This window comes from Phyllostomus hastatus, unplaced genomic scaffold (assembly GCF_019186645.2).
Source record: "Phyllostomus hastatus isolate PE091 unplaced genomic scaffold, TTU_PhHast_1.1 phas_scaffold_1066, whole genome shotgun sequence".
In the NCBI taxonomy this organism is placed as follows: Eukaryota; Metazoa; Chordata; class Mammalia; order Chiroptera; family Phyllostomidae; genus Phyllostomus; species Phyllostomus hastatus.
Genome location: NW_025334004.1, coordinates 7,870,251 through 7,880,259, shown reverse-complemented (window position 1 = coordinate 7,880,259; position 10,009 = coordinate 7,870,251).

Here is a 10,009-nt window from a genome sequence, read left to right as displayed (position 1 = left end):
GCTTCTTCAGACATTATTTAACCTAGCACATTCTTCATAGCAGCAGCTCCACATCTCCACTTTCTCCAAAGCTTCTTAGGCTGTGGAAGACAGAGCTTGGATGACCTTCCCTGTTCAAATTCCTCCTCGTCCCCAGACACTCCCATCTCTACTCCTGCTCAATTATAAGTTCTCCTAAACTCATTCAGCTATTTTGCCATCATATTCTCCTTGTTCTTAGCACAAAGCAGAGCACTTGGTTCAAAGACATAGTTCAATAATTAATATTTTTAACTGAAAGGGGAAAAATATTTTTAACTAAATGATACAGACTTCAGATTTTAATCTGCAGTCAGACCCAGCCTAGATCCTGTTGCCTTGGGAAAATGAACTAAGAAAGATCACAGCACAGTGCTTCACACAGGGCTAGGTTGGAATCTGGTTCTATTGTTCATTGACAAGATGACCTTGGACAAGTTGTTGAACTGCTCAGAGCCCCACCCTGCTATTTTTAGATACTTTATTTCTTAACATGAGGATGATAAAAATTCCTGCTTCATAGAGCTTTTAGTAGGATTAAATCAGCTAATGCTGAAAATGGATGTAACACATATTGTCATATATAATAATTATCAAACCTCTGAATAATTTACCAGCTTCGTAAACTGTTTTCCCAATCTCTTTATGTTGTCTACAGGTGAGCCTCGGAAAAAAAAAAGGAAAGTATGTGTTGAAGGAGAGCTAGTTAGGAATTGTTTCTTGGCTCCTTCTCCTAGATTTTAGAACTTGTCTTTCTCTGGTACCAAGGAAGTCTGCCCCTTCCCCATTTAACAAATGGAGGTCAGAACAATACCTCCGCTTCACTTTCCCATGTTACTCTTGGTACCATGTCTGCCTCTGTGTCTAGTAGGACCTAACTCCACACTGATGGGCGGGTGCATTTAATGTCTTTGAAATCAAATTGCTTGAATCGTCATGCGTTTTCTCATGAATGCACTCTAGACAGGTTGTTTTCTTTCAGGCTTATCTGTTCATATCTTAGAGATCATTTTTTTTTTTTTTTTTGCAAATTCTAAAGCTTTTCTTCTGACATTCCTATCAGAACATAATTCAGTTACAAAGGTTTCAAGGCAAAAAAATTAATACACATTGCTTGTTCATTAACCACTCAGCAAACATTTATTAGATGTCTATTGTATTTTCTTAAATAAAAGAGTATGTGTTTAGATATAGGAGCAATTGTTTGCTTTTCCCTCTGATATCCTTTAAAAATGAGGTCACCTCGTGTGTTTTTTAAAATAATGCCCAACCACAGCGACATCTACTGGTAAAATTGAGCACTAAACCAAGAGGATCCTGAGTTTATAGACGTGAAGGTATTTTGACAATTCTTCTTTCCCTAAAGTGTGGTCCAGGCAGACATCCAATCAACATTCTTTGATAATGAGAACTACTAAGCCACTCTCCTATAAATTATTTCTTAATCTTAAAAGGTTTTTCTGTTTGAAATACTACTGCTATCTTTGCTAAAAAATCATAAACCAAGCTGCCAGGCAGCCTTTTGAAAAGACCATACATATGAAAGTACACATAACCTTAGAAAAATATTGCACTGAAATAATTCATATTGGATTGAAAGTCTGGGAGCCATAACTAAGCATTGCCATTAACTGACTGATTCCAGGGCATTCCAGCTCACAAATGAATTATTATAAAAAGTTAATTTGTGTGCCACCTTGGAATTTTCTCATATATAGAGCCATGTCCAATGGTTAAGTTCCTAAGGTATCCATCAATAGATCATTTTATACACACAATTTAAATACTTTTTGCAAAAAGGGGATAAAAAGAGGAGAAAATAAGAAACAATCTTTTCATATTATTAGTAAATGATTAGGATGTTTAAAAATGTTTTTAAGTAATGGATTTTTTATTACATTGAATTCAGGAGGTAGAAATGGTTGTATGGTTATCCCATTTTGGTTTTTAGCTTGCAAAATGTGAACTACCTCTTGTAGTGCCACTGAGTTTTATCAGTTACCTATTTGGCTAGATGGCCTCACATTTGTATAAGGCTGCAGCATCTCCAGGCACCTCCTTATTACAAAGCAGAGAAGGTTCTTATCAGAAGCCTCATTGTGAGACCAAGAAAATCTTTCCCAGAGGTGTTCTCCATAGACTTATCCCCCTCATTAACCAGAATTGGTTCTGGTTTTCATTTACCAGAATTGGTTTCTTTGCCCCTTTCCACATCAATCACCGGCAAGGGGATTAGAATTATCATGGTAGTTAAAATTCACTCCCACTCGAGCCTCTCTCCTGAGCCTGGGTTGGTTGGGTCACCTTCCCTGAGCAACTAAACAGAACAGGGGAGGTACAAGCAAGGAAAAGGGAGGCGGATGGATTTGGTTGGTGTCTTCTATAATTGAGATGTTGAATGGGAAGGGAGAAAAATGAGACGATGTAGCTGATTCTTGTAGAAGAACCTTGTAGCTGATTCTTTCTAGAAGTCTAAGTTTGATGGCAAGAACTGAGATGAAGCAAAAGAGAATGGTTGGAAGTAGAGAAGAATAGGCTTACTTTTATTTACCTTAAAGAGTCCTGAACATATTCATATATAGAAGAAAAGGGACCAGCAGAAACAGAGCATTCAGGAATTAGAAAAACAATTTCCTGGAGCATATGAAGAAGGATGGAATCTCTAGCCAACTACCAGACTTTGGGATTTTGAAGGTCAAATTTTTGAAAATGAATGAGGTCCATCAGAGAATTGCTAACTTTTGATTTCCTCAGGGAGATAGATAGATAAATAAATAAATAAACAATTCTTTTTATAAAAACTACTTTTTGGTAGCAGTTTCTGATTTTTTTATGTTTTTATTGTTGATTTTGGAACTGTCCAGATTTATTTTTAATTTTACAAATTTTTTTGCTATTAAAAAAATGGTGAGAGATGAATAAGGTGAGTATATTAGTTAATAGCGTTGTACTGATATCAATTTTCTGTTTTTTCAAATTATCCTGTGGTTATTAGGATATCCTTTTAAAGGAAATGTACACTGCAGGATTTTAGGGGTTGAGAATGGTTAATTTTATGTGTCCATTTGGTTAGGCTATGGTGCCTAGTTATTTGGTCAAATACCTGTCCAGATGTTGGTGTACAGGTATTTAAATCAATTGACTTCAAATAAACCAGAATATACTCCATAATGTGTATGAGCCTCATCCAATCAACTGAAGACCTTTAAGAGCAATACATAGATTTCCCAAAGAAAAAGGAATTTTCCTCCAGACTGAAATATAGAAAGTCTGCCTGAATTTTTATCCTTCAGCCCTGTGAAATTCAGACCCAAGACTGCAACATTAATTCTTACCTGAATTTTCAGCCTGCCCTACCTATTTCAGACTTTCCAACCCTCACAATTGTATGAGCCAGTCCCTTAAAACAAACCTCTCTCTCTTCAGATCTCATATATATATATATATATATATGTTTGTTTACTCCTAGGGAATCTGGTTGAAAGATAATAGGAATTATTGGTACAATTCTTGCAATGTTTCTGTAATTCTGAAATTATGTCAAAACAAAAAGATAAAAGGAAAACAAAGCATATTTAAAAGCCAGTTGGGATATGGTTTTCTCTGATGTTGTAAGCATATAAATTTGGCTGAGTTCCCACAGTAGCTGACAAAGGACTATTTAACACATAATGTAGCTGAAATTCTGGGCCATTGCAAGGTGATTACATAGGAAGAAGGTCATACTGTTTTATTTTTTAATTTTTTAATTTTTATTAAAGTATAATTGACAATATTACATTAGTTTTATGTATACAACATAGTGATTTGACATTTGTATACATTATGAAATGACCACCACAATAATTCTAGTTCCCATTTGTTACCATACAAAGATTTTTTTCATACAAACACAATATTATTGACTATATTCCTATGCTGTATATTACATCCCCATGACTTATTTGTGTTATAACTAGAAGTTGGTACCTGTTGGTCCCTTTTATCCATTTTGCCTCCCCCTCCAACATTCCCCAGTCCTCTGGCAACTGCCAATCTGTTCTCTGTGTCTATAAGTCACAATTTTGTTTTGTTTTGTCTGTTTTGTTGTTAGATTCCACATAAATAAAATTATGCAGTATTTGTTTTTCTCTTTCAATTCAAAATAGTTGTGGAATTTTGTCAAGTATTTTTCTGCATCTATTGAGATGATGATATGATTTTTTTTCTTTCACGTTGTTAATATGGTGTATCACAATGAGTGATCTGAGGATGTTGCACCATCTCTGCCTTGCTGGAATAAATCCCACTTGAGTATATGATCCTTTCAACATATTGTTGATTCAGTTTGCTGATATTTTGTTGAGGATTTTTTGCACCTATGTTCATCATGGATATTGGTCTGTAATTTTCTTTTTTTGTGGTGTCTTTATCTGGTTTTGACATCAGAGTGATGCTGGCCTTCTGAATGAGTTTGGCAGCGTTCCCTCCTCTTCAATTTTTTTGGAACAGTATGGGGAGAATAGGTATGAAATCTTTGAATGTTTGGTAGAATTCACCATAAAGCCATCTGGGTCTGGATTTATATTGTTGGGAGATTTTCACTACTGATTCAATCTCCCTGTTAGTAATCAGTCTATTCAGATTTTTTCTTTTTTTTCATAATTCAGTTTTAGAAGATTATATGTTTCCAGAAATTTATTAATTTCTTCAAGGTTGTTCAATTTGTTGATATATAATTGTCGAGTATTCATAGTTTCTTATGAACATTTGCATTTCTGTGGAATCAGTTATAGAATCTCTTTTAGTTCTAATTTTATTTATTTGTGTCCTCTCTCTTGTTTTCCTGGTGAGTCTTGCTAAGGGTTTGCCAATTTTGTCTATCTTTTTAAAGAATCTCATTTCAGTTTCATTGATCTTTTCTCTTTTTTCTAGTCTCTATTTCATTTATTTTCATTCTGATCTTTATTCCCTCCCTTCTATTGACTTTGGGCTTTGTTTGTTCTTCTTTTTTAGTTCACTTTTAGGTGTAAAGTTAGATTGTTTGTTTGAGAGTTTTTTCCTGTTTTCTTGTATTGCTATAAGCTTTCCTCTTAGAACTACTTTTGCTGTATCCCATAAATTTCAGTATGTCGTATTTGTTTCATTTGTGTCTGGGTATTTTTTTAATTTCTCCCTTGATTTTATTGATGACCCATTGATTGTTCAACAGCATGTTATTTAATCTCCATAGTTTTGAGAATTTTCTAGCTTTCTTCTAATAATTGATTTCTAGTTTCATACCATTGTGGTTAGAAAAGACGCTTGATATGATTTGTCTTACTGAATTTCTTGAGACTTGTTTTGTGGCCTAATATGTGATCTATCCTGGGGAATGTTCCTTGTACACTTGAGAAGAATGTGCATTTTGCCACTTTGGGGTGGAATGTTCTGTATATACCTATCAAGTCAATTTGGTCTAATGTATAATTTAAGGCCAGTGTTTCCTAATTGATTTTTTGTCTGGATGATCTATTCATTGTTGTAAATGTGGCATTGCTATCAGTTTCTCCATTTAGGTCTATTAATATTTGCTTTATACATATTGGTGCTCCTGTGTTGGGTACATATATATTTATAAATATTATATCTTATTGTTGGACTGACCCCCTTATTGTCATATAATACCCTTCTTTGTCTTTTATTGCAGTCTTCATTTTATTTTTTTAAAGATTTTATTTATTTCTTTTTAGAGAGAGGGAAAGAGAAAGAGAGGGAGAAAAACATCAGTGTGTGGTTGCCTCTTGAGATCTCCCCAATGGGGACCTGGCCCACAACCCAGGCATGTGCCCTGACTGGGAATTGAACCAGTGACCCTTTGCTTCCCAGGCTAGTGCTCAATCCACTGAGCCACACAGCCAGGACTTCAGTCTTAAAGTCTATCTTGTTTAATATGAGTACCACTATACCATTTCATTTGCATGGAATAACTGTCTCCATCCCTTCATTTTCAGTCTCTGTGTGTCCTTATTTCTGAAGTGAGTCTTTAGTAGGCAATATATATATGATTCTTATTTTTTTATCCGCTCAGCCATTCTGTGTCTTTTGATTGGAGAATTTAGTCTATTTACATTTAAAGTAATTATTGATAGGTATGTACTTATTGTCATTTGTTAATTGTTTTCTGGTTGTTTTTGTAGTTCCTCTCTGTTGCTTTCTTTTTTTCCTTCTCTTTTCTTGTGGTTGATGGCTTTCTTTAATGTTATGTTTACCTTCCTTTTTCATTTTCTTTTGTGTATTTACCTAAGTTTTTGCTTTGTGGTTGCCGTGATGTCAACATATAACATCCTATGTATATAACAGTCTATTTTAAGTTAATAGCTACTTAAGTTTGAACATATTCCAAAACTCTACATTTTTACTCTCCATGCATTTTATGTTTTTGATCACATTTTAATTTTATGTATTTAGTTATTGTAGGTTTAACTTTACTACTTTTTTTACTATATTAGCTTATAAATGATTAATCCACTACCTTTACTATATTTTCCAGTGAGATTTTACTTTCCTATCTTTTCTGGTTATTAATTAGTGCCATTTCTTTTCAGTTTAAAGAAGCCTTTTAAACATTTCTTGTAAGACTGATTTACTCCTTAATGAACTCTTGGCAATGAACTCCTTTAACTTTTGCTTATCTAGAAAACTCTTTATGTCTGCTTCAATTCTGAATAATAACCTTTCCAGGTAGACTATTGTTGGTTAGATGTTTTTTTTTCCTTTCCCCACATTGAATATGATATGCCACTCCCTCCTGGCCTGCAAAGTTTCTGCTGAAAGATCTACTGAGCCTTAACGGGTTTCCCTTATGTGCAACATGTTGTTTTCCCCCTGCTGCTTATAGGATTCTCTTTTACCAGTAACTTTTAACATTGTAATTAAATGTGTTTTGGTGTGGGTCTTTTTGGATTCATCTTATTTGAAACTGTCTGGGCTTCTTGGACCTGGATGTTTATTTCCTTCCCCCAGTTAGGAAAATTTTCAGCCATTATTTCTTCAAGTAATTTTCCTGCCCGCCTTTTTTTCTCTTCTCCTTTTGGAAACCCTATAATGCAAAAGTTATTCTTGATGTTGTCTCATAAATCCCTTAAGGATGAGCTCCATTGCTTTGTCTTTCAGCTCACTGATATTTCTCCTTCTTTCATTCGATCTGCTGTTGAGCCCTGCTAATGGTGGATTTTTTTTTTCCAGGTCAGTTATTCTATTCTTTGGCTCTGTGACTTCTGTGTGATACTTTCTTATATTTTCTGTCTCTTTATTGAAATTCTCACTATGTTCATCCACTCTTCTCTGAGTTCAATGAGTATCTCTATGAACATTATGTTAAAGTCTTTACCAAAAAGATTATCTCCATTTCATTAAGGTCTTTTTATGAGATTTTTTTCTTATTCTTTCATTTGGAACATTTTTTGTCCTCATTTTATTTGACTCTGTGTTTGTCTCTATGTATTAGGTGAGATAGCTGATCTCTTCTAGTCCTATAAGAGTGGCATTTTGCAGGAAATGTCCTGTGGGGCTCAGAAGTGTAATTCCCCCTCTAACCAGCAGAGCCAGATGCTCTAGAGGCATCCCCTGTGTGGGTTGCTCATGCCTGCTGGCTGTGGTGGGGCCATGGCTACAGCATGGGTGGGAGAATGGGGCATTCACCTGGCTGGAGCATGGCTGAGACATGGGGGTGGGTGGAGCATGTCCACCATTGCTAGCAGATTAAATAGTGAGTGCCAAAATGGTGCTTTCCAGTACCAGCACTGTCAAGATAGAATGAGATTACAAAAGTGGTGCCTACCAGTGCCTTCATCGTTGGAGAGATCCCCAGGAGGGTCTTGCATCTCTGGCAGATGTTTTAAGATTAGTAAGTGGGTCTTCTTCACTCATGGTGTAGGAGTTTTCAAATTGTTTCTTTTGCACTGTGTCTTGGGATGAGTGAGTCTACATGTAAGCCCTTTAAGTGAAATTTCTGCATTCCCTACAGTTCTGTGGTTCTCCTAGATATATTTCCCATTGGTTTTCAGAGGTGCCTGATGTGAGGCACAAACCCTACTTCCCCAGAGAAACGTTTCATATTTATGAGGTACATCCTGATTGTGGATCACCATGGCTGGGGTAAGATTTTTAGCAAGATCATGGTTCTACCTCTCCTACCCACCTCAATGAGTCCCTTTTAACCTTTGTTGTGGAGGTGCTGTTCATCCAGTTTTCAGATCTTTTTTGAAGAAAAATATCCATATGTAGTTGTAAATTTTTTGTGTCCATGGGAGGATATGAGTTCAGGATATTCCTCTGTTGCCATCTTCAACTGCCCTCTCACAATATCATTTAATTAATCATTTAAATTGTTTTATTGATCTGAGAGAGAGACAAACATTGATTTTTTTGTTCCACCCATTTATTCATTCATTTGGGTGATTCTTGTATGTACCCTGACCTGGGATCAAACCCACAACCTTGGCGTATTGGAATGACAATCTAACCACCTGAACTACCCAGCTAGGGCTCGCTCACAACATTGTTTTACTAACAATTAAACCATAAGGGAAAACATTAAAATTGAATAACACATTTTAATTCATCTTTATTTTGGTGGAGAAACTATTGCACAAGTGTTTAATATTAAATTTCCAGTGTAAAAAATTAGGTTTAAAACAGTTGGAGGAATTGAGGAAAGAATAGTAGTTAAGGAAGAACCAGTTGCTCTGGTTTGCCTGGAGAGGAAGAGAAGAGAGTTTAACAAAAGTTTTATTTAATCTGGTTTAATTGGAAAAAAATTTAGCATATTTATGTGTTGAAGACATGGAGCTTGGATAGAGGAAGTAGTAGAAATTACACCAGAGAGGAGCAAAATCCAATATATATGAGAAAAAATAGAATCTTAAGCAGTGGTTTTTACATTTTGTATACCATCAAAGTTTTTTTAATAATAAAACTGGAAGAGCAATATAAAGTTGTCAACTTTTACATTTGCCAGGTGAGAACATTAGGGAAAAAAGTAAAGTCATGCAAAAAATGGCTATCTATTATAACCATCATTTTATAAATAAAAGGTATTTACACTATAAATATAGAAAAGGTATAATGTAAACATTTAATAAATATAGCGTGATGTTCCATGAGCATTGTTTATATGGACCCTAGCTGTGGGAGTTAGTCCTAACTTAGTCCATATAAGCAGCTGTGTCTGCTCTGGTAGCCTTTGTGGAGCCCACCAGAACAGGACATTCTGTCATACCTACCATGGATGGTTGCACATTCCTTTTTTCTACATTGTGACCTTTGCTCTTCCTGTAACTTGCTTCCCTTTACCCCCATAGTCAATCTAAGTAACCCCTGGCCTGGATCCAGTTTCCAGTTTCTCCTCCTCTCCAGGGCAACCTTACAGATATGACTGGTGGCACCCACTTACTTGCTTATTGAAATTGCATGTATATCTGCCCTGATATGACTACTTTTATATCACCAACTCTGTTGTTTGTTAATGTTCAAACTCACTTATGTCTTTCCAGTTAGTGTTGCTTTCTTTTTGTTTTCATCTTACTAATCCACTCTCCATTGCTTCATACAGAATTTTCTTGACTGGGGAAATTTCTTAGCACCTTGTTGGCTGCTACCCTAATTTGCATAGTAGCTTTGAAATCAGAAAAGAAAACAGGCATTTATGCTGCCCGTCACATCTGGAACCCAATAAGCAGAGACAGGGATTGAATCTTTGTGGGCACTTTATTCAGATGGCTGGCAATCTGAAAAGACTGCGGGTTCATATCCCAATGGACCGTCTTAAATTCCATTCTAAAATGGCCCTTTTAATAAGGAGAACAAATTACAGGTAAGGGGTTTGGAATTCAGGAAAAAGTTAAATGGATTTAATAAACTGTAGCATTCTCATGCTGGGTGGTGAACTTTAGCTGTGCCCTGAGCTGTGGTGGTCTCACCCTGGAGTACAGTGGCTCAGACACCATCTTGATTGCTTGCAGTCTTCCTG